The sequence below is a fragment of the Trachemys scripta genome, chromosome 7 (genome assembly GCF_013100865.1).
Source record: "Trachemys scripta elegans isolate TJP31775 chromosome 7, CAS_Tse_1.0, whole genome shotgun sequence".
NCBI lineage: Eukaryota > Metazoa > Chordata > Testudines > Emydidae > Trachemys > Trachemys scripta.
The window spans coordinates 26897855-26913468 of NC_048304.1; the positions used below are offsets into that span (position 1 = coordinate 26897855).

At 36.7% G+C, this 15614-nt stretch overlaps 1 protein-coding gene across 8 annotated transcripts in view; it reads right to left on the reverse strand.

The window, feature by feature from the left end:
- CACNA2D3 (calcium voltage-gated channel auxiliary subunit alpha2delta 3) overlaps positions 1 to 15614 on the reverse strand; it is a 713664-nt gene that overhangs the window by 236852 nt on the left and 461198 nt on the right. The gene's annotated exons all lie outside the window — the stretch shown is intronic.

A 15614-nucleotide genomic window follows, 5' to 3' on the forward strand; every position in this document is an offset into this window, starting at 1 on the left:
AAATAAAACCAACCCAGTGAAATGATTCCCTCTCTTCAAACACCTTCACTCAAATTCTTCTCTCTAAATTACAACTTATTTAATATAGATACTTAAATGATTTCCATTATCTTACTAGCTGAGTGCCTCACAAACATTAATGAATTTATCCCCACAATACTCCAGTAAAGCATGAAGTGTTATTTTACGGATGGGAAACTGACAGAGGGGTTACATGATTTCAATACAGTCATGTAGGAAAACTGTGGCAAAGCTGGGAACTGAACTCAGATCTCCGGAGTCCAAAGACTTCCCCTTTGGAAACAATATTTTCCCCTCAATTTTACTCACTCCCACTTCTATCATCTGATGCATTTTATTTTGTAATTCTTTGTACTTCTCTAATGGCTTTCAAATTGCAAATATAATACAAGTGTATTTCATATGTTAATTATGTCTGACAATGCCCCAGTAAGTTAGGTATATTATTATGAGGGACGAAACTTTTGTATTAAAACACCAAAACAGGTGAAACTTCCTGAAACTCATCTGTTTGGATTTTTGATGAAACCCTCAAATTGACAAAGGCTGGCCAGGGACCCATAATCTCCACAAATCCATCCCTTAAAAGGAATCAGTTCTCTCTCCCACCCACTATCATTTTCTTTGTGCCTTCCAGAGACAGGGACTGCTACTTCCTCCCCCAACAGGATGCTTATATCAATCTCCTGGTTTCTTCAGTAACCCATTCATCCTCATCTTCTGTCTTTGGGATGCCAGCAAGACAGGCCCGGCTCCACACTAGACTTACAGAATATCTTCAGGGAAGCAGAAAATGTGCCTACTTCCAGACCACAGGGTTACAGCCCTGAAAACGATTGATCAGAGCTCACAAACAATGCCTTCCTTCCTTAACTTAATGACTAGAGTATTTTTCCCTTAGGACCATAACAAAAGCCAAACAGGAAAGAGAACATTAGAACACCTGGTTCTTTTTCTTGACAGAGATTCTACAGGAGCTTCTTTAGTTTGTCTCTCACTTGCAAACAGCTTGCCATAGCTCTTATCAAGCCATCAAAATCAGGCTTAAACAGATTTTTAAGAGATTATAAATGTAGAGTAAGAACACAATGTCACAATGTCATATAATACCTTTTATTAGTATTTAATAGACCTTTTAATTGGAAACATAAAACAATACTAAATGCTGGTTTCCGTCACCTGAAAACACCATCACAGATTTCAAGTTATCATTATCAGGTAAAACATATTGCAAGGGATGAGGGGTTGTTGTTGTTTCTTTAAACACACTTTTTGACAAGTACACATCAGCATTTTCTGATTGCAAATGGTTCTTTTAAAAAAAATGAGATCCACTTAGTTTATTCCAATCAGTAAAACTGTTAATACAGTAGCATGGAGGAGATATTCAAAATCTTTGTCTCAACAAGACCATCCCTTCTAGTGGATATATACTATAGAATAAGTGCAAATCAAATAGCTCAACCACTTCTTTAGCAGAGCTAAGTTATGGGTATTCCCACAGAGATGAATTTACAATGGACATTGAAGCCCTGGTCTTACACCTTTGTAGTCAACGGGAGTTTTCCCATAGACATCAGTAAAACCATCTTATCACACACCAGTTAATTAGCTATCACAAATATTTAAATTTATGAACACTTCTTTTGCTGATAAGCTTTTTCCTTTTTAGTTCCACTTCAGCTGCTGTTTATTATGCTCCCAAACATTTCAGATTGAATTTTGGAAATCATGGAAATAATATCACTGACAGGAGCTGGGCATGATCTCCAACAATTTTTGCTATAGTATTTCCATTTTGACCGGCAGTATCCCCTGCTATTCCATTCTTTCCTTAAACAGAAACCACCAGTATCAAATTGCATGATTATTTTGTGATGTGAACAAAAGGAAATTAAGGTGAGATCAAAAACTCTTGTATTTTGAACCCAGTCTTCCAAAAGTAAAAAAAATTGTGCATCATCTCACAATGACTTCCAGTCTCCTCTTAGCTGTTTAGAGAATGCTGCTTTCTTTTCTTATCAAAGCCTCACACTTGTCAGGTTTGTCCGACACGCAACATTAAAGTACACGGCATGCCATTAGGAAGTAATATTACTCTTTTTTTTGGCACTATTACTGCTTCTTCGCTTTTTGACTAAGATCAAATGCAGTGTCAGTTTCATACGTGATGTGACTTCTATTGAAGAACCATATTCTGCTCTTTCAGGCCAGTGGACTTGATTTAATTAATAGATATCTCTTTTATCTCTAACTTCTGTGATCCTACTGCAGTAGCCTGATGTAACCCAGCAAAGCCAGATGAACACATATACTTTGAAAATAAAAGTATTTTCCCAAGATGTATCTTTGAGACGAAAAAAGCTTCGAAGTAAAGTAAGATAATCAGATTTCATATTTGATACTTAAATCTCTGAAGGTACTTTCATAGATTTGGGTATATTTTTATATTTTTTCTTTTCTTCTATAGAATGCGGTACTTTAGAACATCACATCTCAACTTTAAAAAATGTTTAAGGTTGAAAAGTAACAGGTAAAGACAACACTTAGCAGATCTTTTCCCTGGGGCTTTTTGTTGTGGTCTGTATTTTGAGAGGAAGTTAAATTTGAGTCAATAAGGCCATGAATTCCAGAGGTTAGATGCATCAGACAGTTTATGCAGTGAGAGAGGAGAGGGAAGTACATGTCTGAATAGAGGACAAAGTGACATATTTATGTGGGAAGATAAGAAATGAAAAGTCTATTTGTTTTTTGCGAAAAGTTAGTAAGTCCTGCTAGGTTCAAAGTACCTTCAATACTAAAAATAGTGAGAGGATGAAACAGACCTTTATAGTTTAAAAATATGGTAGGTGCTTCTTTGGAATATTTTGCTGTTTCAAAACCAATTTAATACATAGGTTATATGTTTCCTGCAGAAATGCAGACGTTCTGTGTTTTCAGATTTTAACCATGAGGAAATGTAATAAAATTCTTTCAAGACTGGCAAAAAGAATTATTCTTGAACCCAAAGGGTGCACAGATTTTAGTCATGGTTTTAGAATCCAAATAAATGCCAATTTTTCAGTGCAGATATAGAATATGTTAATCCCATTTAAATGAGCATCATGGGAGACATATTTAAGAAATAGTTCGTTTCTAAAAATCAGATGCTTCTTCAAACACCTAGCAATGATATTCTGCCCTCTGAGTAGATCAGTCAATGGGAATCTGTAGTAGTGATGCTGTTCTATAATATTATATTCTACTGGGTAGGTGGGTGGATGGATAGATAGGCAGACATATACATGCACACTTCCCCTTAAATTAAAAGATTCAAGAGTAGAAGCCTTGAACACTAGCAAAATAACATATCACAAAAGTTATTCATTACAAGAACATTGCTCAAAGCATGACCAAACAAATACCTGACACTAGAAAGAGAGACTCTTTGGCCCTCTGTAGACCAGCAGAAAAACTGTTCAACAAGGATTGAAGAAAAGCCAAAGAGTAGCTTAGTTTGATGACAGATTCAAGACTTGTCTTATTTTCTAATGGCCTTAATTGTTTCTATGTCTTGCAGACTCAGCAAGGAAGATATTTTAATTAAACACAGGAATATAACATGTTTTGTAGTAACAAATATAGTCCCCATATTATTTGTGGAAATAGAGAAAATTATGCACTGCATATTATATAATTAAGAGTTTCAATTCAATACAAAACCAAATCCTGCTTTCATCAGTAGAAGGCAAGACAACTTCACTGAAGTATCACTGTCCAACAAACTTTCCCACAGATACCATGTTAGAATCGTGGCTTAAAAAAAGCAAGAAAAAACAAAGGCTTCCTTTGCTTCAATCCTGTAATATTCATTAGTTAATTTTGGTTGCGAACTCGCAACGTGGATCATCTTAAATAATCTGGGAAACAAATTGATATCAAAGGAATATCCAGATGTAAAGAACTTTCAAAATCCTCTAAATTAATATATTTACAATTTAAACAAATACTCGACAATAATATTCCTTCCATTTTTCAATTAGCTATTCCTGCTCATTTGCAGTGAGTCAAAAATGATTTGTAGAATACCACCATTGTAGGTAAAAGTTCACATACAGTGTGATTTTCACTTCAGATTACTGAAGTTTTTGGAAGTTCTTTCTCTTTTCTTTAAATCCAGTCCTTTTTGTCAGTTTAACTACTTTTTAAGGTCCAAATTTTGCTTTAAGGTTCATTTAGGTAGCTCCCATTTAACTGAATAGAAGTGACCTACAGCCTACGCCCAATTGCAAAAATTGTCCCAAATATGTTCCCAGTTGTTCTAAAAATCAAACACAGAAAATGTAATCATTTACTTTTTTGTAATTTTGTTAAAAATATATATATTTTAAATATATATATACTGATTTTAGTGCACTGAATTAATTAAATATGTTCTTAATCTGTAAAGAAAATATCATTAAGTGTAATTTTTTATTTCCATGCTTTGTTGATGACTAGCTAAAATATTAGTAAACACAACCTTTAATCTCTAATCACAAGAGAAACAATACAATCAGAAGTATACCCCAAAAATGCAACATAAATCATTGTCTCTGTTTATCTTCCTGAAAACAGTGCTGCCTTATAGTCTATGCGGAGACTGAATCCATCTGAGAGATTTATGTTTAATGGTCTCCTTTAATCTACAAATAATCAAACTACTATTGTGTTCCTAATAAAAGAAGTCCAGCCTTATCTAAAGGAGAAACAGGCAAATATGGTAAGATGCTAGAACAGCAACCAAACTGCATTAAAGCTACAAGTAATAAAATTTCAACAAATGGGTATCATAGATCATCATGAGAAATGGACTGCCATTATGCTGGTGCTGCAAGCATGTTAATGATTTTTCCGAGACTGTTTTATACACACATTTTATATGATGTAAGCAATGTTTCTAGAAAATATTTTAAGCATCAGCATAGGCAGTGCTAATTGTTTGACATCTACCTTGAAAGAAAGAAACAAACAAACAAGACCACAGAGTTACAGCCTTGAAAATGACTGATCAGAGCTCACTTAAACAATGCCTACTTTTCTTAACTTAATGGTTAGATTATTTCTCCCTTAGGGCTATGGATTATAACAGTATATCAAAATAGGTTTATTAACCTTAGCCATGAAATATAAAAGCAAAAGAAAATATAATTTCTACCTACCTTTTATAAAAATCAAAAATAAGATAACCTATCATTTTAAAATATGTTACTGTACTGCTCCATATTCAGTATCAATGGGTTACTGCTCAGCATAGTTAAGAGAAAATAAGAGTATGACGAGAAAAAAAGATGAACTATACTACAAGCGAAACTATTTTACATTGGTTTTAAAGGTGCCGAATTAGATTTATATATGGATATCTATATTCCTCCTTGATTTTGAGGATAAGCTTTAGAATTCAGCTAGAAGGATAAATGATTCCTATCTGCCACTTCTAAAAGTTTGTCTGATCAGTTCACTGAACCCAATGGTTTAAATTTTATTTACTATGAACTTGCAGTGGGAAGTTATCATTGATGACTAACTATTCAATGCAATAACAGCTTTACAAAAGCCAGTGCCTTGCCACAGTTGTTTTCTGCCTTCAGATACTATGGTCATGAGTGAGGTATAAATAGATTAGGGCTAAAACTTTCCAAAATGCCTAAGTGACTTAAGAGCCTAAGTCCCATTTTCAAAAAGGACTGGTCTTCACACTGTTCTTATACTGGTGTAAATACTCTGGTTGGGCTATGGATGATATTCTAATAATAGTTAATACTTCTACATGGACAATACAGCCCCTACTATGGACACAGTTAAACCAGTATAAAGGTGCCTTAAACTGATATAGCATATTCTTATTCCCATACAGGAGTAGCTCTACCCATATAAAGCAACTTTATACCTATATGATGGCACACTCAAGGGGGTGTGTATTGTGTTAACTATATAAGTATAGTTAAAGCAGTATAACTTTTACATTTGGCTAAGCCCTGAGGCCCATAGAAGCCTAAGTCCCACTGACTTTCACTGAGACAAACATTTCTATGTGTCCAAATTTGTTCTGAAAATGGGACTTAGGCACTTTTGAAAATTTGACCCTATATGGATTAGATGTTAAGTATAGGAGTGAATTTTGATATCTCCGATACCACTGTAAAGTAAATGCTGGAAAATACAGACTTGTAATGGTGACCACCATATCTTCTCTAGGGTCTTTTGTGGAATAACTGAACAGTAGATCTACTCTGAAAAGTGACTGATTGAATAAGGTGTCTGTTTTACATAATCTGCTTCACATATGTACTATTATTACATTGTCTGGTACTAAATGGATATGGGACTCAGATGTTTGGGAGAGAAGCCAAAAATTAAACATTTTTAATTTTCAGACCTAGGCCTCACATAGATTGTCCTCTGTGGGGAGAGGAAATAGTCACAGGCAGAAATATTAGTTGTCAATTGTTATAACTGCTGTTTGCAACTTTGAACATTTTAGCCATGTCTGAATCACTGGCTGCAAAGCAAATATTGTTCAAAAAGCCAAATATTTCGCTTTCAGGACTACATTTGCTATTTCTGCACTGTCTGCAATTTCTATAGGCATGCCCTAAACTACGATTTCTGTTATGCAGTGCTACAGTGGTAACAGATGTTGGGAGAATAAGCTCTAAATTAATGTTACAGACCCTGATGGGTAGGATCTATAATAGAGCTTGTGGCTAACTTTCTTTTTAAAGTGTTTTTAGATGCTGGATGCCTGATAGCAGCACTGGAGACTAATGTCCTTTATCTTTCTACAGCAACTGTAGAAACTTCCTAACACTGCCCTGCTATTATGTGTCAGTTCTTACATAGATGAAGGGGGCAAACACTCACCATTCAGCTACCATCCTATCTGATGAGATTGCTAACATGAGTTCTGATGAATCCAAACTGTGATGTGATCAAATGCCTACTAAGAATTGGAATTACTAATTCCAACAATTCATTTTATATATGCCAGATTCTCTTTTGATATTTTGCTTTTTTATTATGATTGAGATTGATAATTGTGTTCCAGAACAGTAGCCTCTGGTAATAATAATAATAATAATATATGGAGATATTCCTCTCTCACAGAACTGGAAGGGACCCTGAAAGGTCATTGGCTCCAGCCGCCTGCGTTCACTAGCAGGACCAAGTACTGATTGTGCCCCTAATCCCTAAGTGGCCCCTTTAAGGACTGAACTTACAACCCTGGGTTTAGCAGGCCAATGCTCAAACCACTGAGCTATCCCTGGGGGGAGGGGGGTAGTGAGCTTGTGAAATAAAACACAAAACATGTAGACTATTGCCATGACATGTTTGTGTTGGTAACCCTGATCAGTGTGCCTGGACAAAGAAACTGGTGCTTGTGTGTTAAATTATCAAATTAAGTAGTCCACACAAAACTGAATATAAATCTTGCACCCAGGTGACTAAGGAATAGTTAATTAGATGGCCAGTAGAGAATACAGATATTTAATTTACTCTATCTGTTATAATTTTAAAAACCTCTTTCCTTTGCCCCCCATTCTTCTGTCTCCTTTCCTTTTGATTGCTACATGCACTTCTTGCAGTTTGCCTTATAATAGATCATAACTTCAATTGCACAACCTATTGTCTGCATGTGGCTCACCAGTGTCTTTCACTAATGTGTAATCACTATCGGTGAACTATCCAGTTAATGGGTTTATCCAATGCTGGTGAATATTACAGAAATCGAAAGATGGAAAGGACCCATTGGGCATGTGGTGTGCAACCTGCAATCACTCAACTGTATTCACCTTTAATACTTCACGCAGAATACTGGTGAGAGAGCCATGGATGAAGAATGGGGACTTGCTCCTCTGTATCCTAAACAAGATGAGATGATCTAGGGTAATTGCAACTGTTAGTCAGGGGAGCTGATGAAAGGCTCGTCCCTCAAGTAACTCTGCAACGCTCATCATTCTGCAACCCTGAAGGCTCTTCTTGATGCTGAACAGCTGGTAAAATAATATTTTCAGATACTTAAAGCTGCCAGAGGGGAAAGGGAACTTCTGCTTGCAGCTGACAGTGAAGTGAAGACCTTTTCTTGCAGCTGCAAGCTATTTCATGGACATCTCCAGCAGAATAGAGTTTCCTCTCTGATTTGCCAAGAAATGACAGTTGCCTCTATGTTGAATTGATCAAGATGCTTCAATATTCATTGGATCAACAGCTAAGAGAATATTAGAGGGACAAAAAAATATTCCAGTTACTAGCAGGCTACTTTTCAACTACACCCGGAGAACTTGGGACTAGAGGTCATCTAGAATTAACTTGTATTGCTGAAATCTAAGTTTCATAAAGGAATTTCTATAAATGTCTGAATTTCATGAAATCGAGTCATGGATGGGGGCTGCTTTTTCTTCAAGCCTCTTTGGAAGTACTTATATTTGTGAACTGACATTTTGGATTGTGAATCTAAGCAAATCAAACCACTGGTAGTACCCAGTAGATTTTAACCTGCATGGCATGTGTGCCAATCTTAAAGGTAAAGACAGACATTGAGAAGCAATACCAATTTTTTCCATTGATACTCCTTCCCCTCCAATGCTTAAAGCATACTTGGTCATTGTGTTTTATAAAACACTCATTACATTCACAGAATTCTGTATACAAAAAATTACTGTGTGTATTCATCTCCGATTAAAAGTTAGAGCTAAGTATTAATCATCTGCCTAAAGGAGCTAGTCCACTGCCAGTCCCTGCCAGCACAACCTGAAGAGATCCATTCACAAATACCTTGCAAGTCAAAAATTAGTGTCTGTTCACCCTTTTTGAACATGAGAGACAGAGCATATGGGAGGATTTGGAAGGGAAAAGGAATAATGACAAAGCATTGGGGGAAGGGAAAGGAATAGAATATGCCAACAACAAAATTGCCATGTGCACCCTGAAAATCAGTAACATTTTCCATTCACAATATAGCCTGACTTTTCCTTGAGGGATATATTTCCCCTTCCCTAGAAAGCCTGACAAAATAGCCAAATAGCCAAGAGACAAACGATATGAAATCAACTGAAATAAAAATAAAACTAAGTTCATTAAAGGATAGCTGTAGACTTGAAAAACTGTACCACGCTCTACTTCAGTGGTGGGCAACTTGCAGGCTGCATGTGGCCCATCAGAATAATCTGATTGCGGGCCACAAGACATTTTGCTGACGTTGACCGTCTGCAGGCACGGCCCCCTGCAGCTCCCAGTGGCTGTGGTTCACCCACCACTGCACTTCCATTCTTAATAGTTATGCTTGTCAGGGTTAACCCCTTCTTATGTTACTGTTTTGCTAATATTTTATGCTATAAAGTTGTTTCCTTCTTAGAAACAATTTCTGTCTCTGCTGATTTATCAATCAATTTACTATATATGTTTATTTATGTTCCATTCCCTCTAGTTCCTATTTAAAGTGGAAATATTAAAAGAGTTAGTTATAAAGCAACTTTTATCTTCGTCATTAACTCTTATACGTTTAGGTACGAGGAAATGGCTTCTACACTCTGGCCTCCTGCTGCTTTATCATTTTTTCTGCCCTCTGCTTTCAGGTGCTCTTCTTTTAAAGGTTTGTGTTTACACATTGCCTCATATTTTCTGATTCCTGCAATTACATCCTGTATCCAAAATATTTTTACAGCCGAATTATTTTCTTGACATCCTAAGGACCCTAAACTGATGGGATGGCTCAACAGTCACAAGCCAACAGCAGTCAATAGTTTTGATGAATCAGAAAATAAAATAAAATACTTATATATAAATAAAATACTTATAAAATACTATAAGCAATAACAGTAGGAAAACACTGCCTCAACCTGGGGATCATCCAGTTTCAGGGCCCAGGTATTGAGCTCTGTTTTCCCACTTCCCCTTTTCTCCCCAGCAGGCCTTTGTATAGCACTTCCCCAGAAAACATGTGCAAGGAGAGGGAAAACTGATGCTGGACTCAAACCCTCGTGTACTAGAGACCATACACCCTGATGTGATGTTCCACAAGGAAGATAATTGAGGGCAGTGTTCAGAAAACTCCAGTGAACTATGCACTTCACAGAAATGGGCAAAAGTTAACAAAAAAAATCATATAACTGAGTTCAGAGTTTTCAACATTTTTGAAAAACTACACAGCAACCAATATTTATGATAAATAATTTCCCACTGCCAAAGCACCCCACACTGCCAAGATATCATTTTACAGTATGGAAAGATATATTAGATAACAAAAAATAACCCAAACCAATAAATGCCCCTAGTTGTCTCAGTGGTTTGGGGACTTTGTCTGGCTTGGCAGGGAGAAAGACATCCCTGGCACGCTAATAATGGGAATGGCTTGCTTTCTCCCACTGTGCACCCTGAATCCTTGTCACTCACGGGGGTGCAGGGAGGGGACCCTTCCCTATTATAGTGACCACTTTGAAGGCATACAGAGACCTAATTGTTGTTTAACTATGTGCAATGATTAAAGAAAACTTTATCACCACCACATTCAGGTTGAACAGTTCAAGAAAAGAGAACAAAAGATTTCTACAGAAACATGAAGTATTTTCTATTCCTGTCTTTTTTGTGCACTGTGTAGTTTTATGCCAATTTTCATTTGTATCACTAAACTTATAGCACAGAACATACCAAATGAAAAAAACAAATGAAAAAAATGGCTAAAAACATTGCATAACATGACATTACCATTGAAACTATAATTTTGCATTTCCTGACTATTTCTTATCTTAACAGTTCAACTGTTAGGTTTAGTATTGCCAAACTGAAAAAAAACTGGCTGAATGAAATTTCCAACAAATTTTCCAAATATGAAACCTTTGGTCTGAGACCAAGCCTGGAAAACTTCATCCCAAAGAGACCACTTTTCACAAACTTATGATTATCTGAAAACCAGAGATTATAACAGAAACCAATTTGGAACCTTCACAAAGCCTTTACTTCCAGCCAAAGCTATAATGTTTCTCCCACCTTTATAAATTACTTTGAGACTAGTGGATTAAATGTGCTATAAATATTTTAGATAGATCTATAGATCAAGTGCCAATAAAACCTTTATACCACACTATCACGCACTATCACGCAATATATACACCATATATTTTTACAGAAGAACTATCTTGGAAATATTTTCCAGAGTTTTTATATTTTTATTGATTCTAGTTTTGATATCCTTCTACTTATAAAATCAGCCGTAGTACAATGAATCCAACTTTATAGTGTACAGATGGAGAAGAAAATTATACGTTTTTAAAACTGCCACAAATATTTAAAATAGGTTTTCTGTAGACAATGTCACAATTTTAAAGTCCAATATCTTACAATTTACTGGAGCCAGAACCAAGTGGTGTATCCCCCACTAGAAAGCTAGGAAACTCCTCTCTTCGGTGATATAAAGCTCCTGTTTCCAATCCCGAAGGGAAGTGAGATATTAGATCCTAAATCTGTTATCTGTTATCATTAACTGTGAATAGACAATTAAGAAGTATGCTTGATTTATTTAATACATTTATTTAATAAATCAAGACTAGAACTTTGTCCTTCATCTCCAAAACTGTAGATCTCCTCCCCTTGAGCCACGGGAGCCTCGTTTGGAAATGATTGTTCTTCAGAAGATTTGTACCAGCATAGAGTAATTAATTATTTGCTCTGTTTTTGTCATTCATTATGCTCAGTTTAAACAATTTTCATTCACCTAACTGGGGAGTGGAAACAATACAATGTGACTTATCTGACCAGTCAACAGTACAAATAATGTATAGCAAACAGCAGGGAGCTGAAGTGAAAGTTTATGAACAATCCACAGAGTGAATTTTTTTCGTAAAACACTATTTGGTGAAACCTTCTACCTAACAAAACAGGACTAGTTCACAAATGATCTGCAAACAAGAAAAGGAGCTACATTTCCAACTATTAGTATTAACCATGAATAATTCAACCAGCTCTAATTATTGTCATTCCTATCACTTGAAAGAGTCAACAGATTTCCTGAAATGTAAGCATAAGCTTACTTTAGATTTTGTTCCTTATGTGCAAAGTATCAGCCTAAGCAAATTAGTATGTCTGAATTATATTACAAATCACTTGGGGGTGGGGGTGGGGGGAATAAAGGAAAGAAACATGTAAGAGCGGCAGACTCTTACAAACCCTGCTACAACACAACTTAATTTTCTTGTATAATGACTAATGGTTTTGCATTAGTTCATGAGAACAGATCAGGATGAATTCTGACTAACCCAATGCTATCAACTTCCCCACTTACCCCTGATATTCCATAGTTACAGGATGTAATACAGAACAATGGTAACACATTCACAGTACATTTCACTGTGCGTGGTCCAGACACAGATTAAGGGGATGACATAATGGATAAAACACTGGCCTTTCACCCCATGGGATTTTGTCCAGTATACAGTCCTGTCAGATAATGAGTTTGGCAATCTCTGCTTAGTCTTTTTTTAGACACTAATCCCCATCACAGAATCTCTATATAATTCATCATATAATTTAATACACCTGGCAGCCTTACCACCAGTTCATTCTTTTGTTATGTAATAGCCCAAAGTGAAGTCAAGGGTGGTTAATGCTCTGACAACCAGTTATTATCTCCCATAATAGCTGATTTTGAGGAGATTATTGCAGTCATAAACCATTTTGTAAAAATTGGCAACTGGGAAACCAATGTAACAAAATAAGGTGATATTTGGACATTTTATCACTGATTTTGTAGCAATCTGCAAGGGAGTTTCTAGCATCCAAATAATGCTGCAGAGGAAATTTGAGATTAAAGGCACCGTTTCATGGCTCAGGAGTCTGAGGACTGACTAAGCCCAGAGACTGTAAGAGTTTGAGCCATCTTGAGGTTAATGCTGCTTTTTTCTATTTGACTATCGTTCTCCACTAATCTTCCATCCCATTTGCTCCTCTTTGTTTAGTTTAGCCCTTGTCTTTATCGCCATTTATTTCTTTTCCATTCTGAAGTACTTTACTACTGCTAGTCTGTTCTGTTGGGCCCATTTCAGCTCAGATGGGGACAGGTGGGATGAAGGCAGGACAAGAGATGCAATATTGAGTTTATAGGATAAAACTGTAGCCGCTCACTGAAAGTAGGGGGAAATGTTGGCTAAGCAGATAACCAATGAGACTCCAGCATAAAATGGAATGTCATTGGCATATATGTAGATAAAGGTTGATGTTTTGAAAAAGCGAAGGGATCCCCATTTGAAATATTTGTGAATCAGGCCTCTAGATCCCCTCAGAGCTTTGAAAAATACCACCCCAGCATTCTATCTAAAACTTCATAACATTCAGTAGCCCTCAAAACGTTCGCTTCTCTTATCAGTAGTGGAGCGGTTGAGGGGTCACTGAACTGCAAAAGGACAACTGCAAAGGACACTACTTGTAAGGTCCTCCTGTGCTTCCACACTTGTCAACTGAGTTATCCCCGAATCTCTCTGCTTCTCTATTTGTGTAGCACATTTATAATGTAACAATGTAAGTTTAAAAGATATAATTTATATAATTAATGGAAGTTATTATTCCATAGTCTATAGACCTCACCGGGGGGCAGGAGGCATGTGGGGAAGGGGCAATATCATTGGAGTGAAACCAGAAAGCTAGCTTTAAACCATAATCACCTCCTCTCCAAGTCAAAAGTATTGCTAAAGAACCATAAATGTACGCCACACAAGCTGGTGAAAATGTGACTGGGGAATGAAGGCTCTGCATCTACAACACATTCTACATGTGCTGAAATTTAAGTAAGTGAACATCTATGTCTAATGGTTTATGAGCCATTGAAATCTACACCAGTATGTCTACACTGAAGCTGGGACCAACCCTCCCAACCAGTGTAGTCAGACTCATGCTAGCTGAGCTCAAGCTAGTGCATTAAAAATATCAGTGTGGACATTGCAGCACCGGTGAAGGTTCAGGCTAGTCATCCAAGCTGACACGCACCTGATCCCCTGGGTCTGAGCTCGGGTATTTAGCCCAAGCTTCCGCTGATGCTGCAACATCCACACTGCTATTTTTAGTGCACTAGTTTGAGCCCCACTAGTGCAAGCCTGTCTATAAGGAGTGGGGGGCTTGCTCCCAGATGCAGTGTAGACATACCCCATAAGTTGTGCCAGTGACTTAGCGGGAGGCAGGAGCAGGCCCTACAAAAGAAAAAACAACCACAAAAAGGCTCTGTGGTGACATGACAAGCATGGCAAGACGGGTGTGGTCATCAAGGGTAAAATATTAAGAGAATTGTAGGAACAGAATAAGATTGAAATCCTTTTTGTGGGAAAAGGAAAATTATATCTTCAAGAAACTCTAAAATGTCCCTACGCATTTTAATACAATTTTAAAAAAATGTTTGTACTGTATTATGAACAAAAAATCCATTAACAGTTACAACAAAGAGAGAATATAATATCATGTTAATTGGTATTTGCTAGAGAATAATTCACACTTATTGAGCTACTAACGTTGGTGTCTGATGGATGCAAGAGTAATTTCCAGCTGGAAACCTAGCACATCTCTTACTGGCTTGGCCAGCAGTAGCCTTGTCTTTAGCACACTTGGCAGAGTAGACTGCCAAGGTCAAGCACTGAGATTCAGCCAAAGTATAAGTTTGCATACACAGATTCTTCACTGATTGGAATGGACATCGCTAATTGGAATGGAGCCACTATTTCACAAAGCCTGCTAGAAACGTCTACTTACTGTTAGGCATGCCTAACTGTGGGTAATCAAAATCTTCTCAACCAAGAAGCCTCACTTCTGTTTAATAAAATCTCTAGGAAATTATTGCAGTGGTGGATGGAAGAATACATGTGATTTTAAATATCATTAATGCTTTACAATATACAGAAATAAAATCTATTATGTTGATTCTCATTCAGTTCTTTACATGCGGTATATATACACCACGAATTGTTTGAACCCTGAAAGCATTACAGTGATGACATGAAATAGGCATCATCTTTCTTTATCTTGATATTTCCGCCAACTAGAGGCAATTGCTGCTTAGACTGTCAGGCTACACCAGTCAGAGCTAAAATTATTATACTGCCTTTAAGTTTATCTTTGATTAAAAATTAAATGCAAGTCTCCTTTATCATTTTCTGTAGCCCTACAGCATCCATGTGTTCTCACAGTTAAATTAAGACAGACTAAATATTTAATACACTGTTCTAATTAGCTACAAACTGTTACCTGATTTCTGTCTGTAAATGAATGTGAAAAGACTCTGGAGGCCTAATGTTAACTTTCACCCACTCTGGTTATATGAGAGAAATTACAGGCTCTAATTAGACTCTTCAAACTGCAAAGAAATAGAATTTTCATAACCAGCTTATTAAAAACTTAAGGCCCCTTTGGGACAGGGCAAATTGCTTCTATCCTGATCTATCCTTATCCTTGTACAACACCATATAGAAGACTCACGTTGTCTGACTTACTCAGCTCATATTTCTCCCAAATTAATGAGCGCTCAAATTATTCCAGCTGCCCTCTTGGCACAGGGAAAAATTGAAAATCCATGGCTGCCAAGTGACGTGTATAACCCAGCT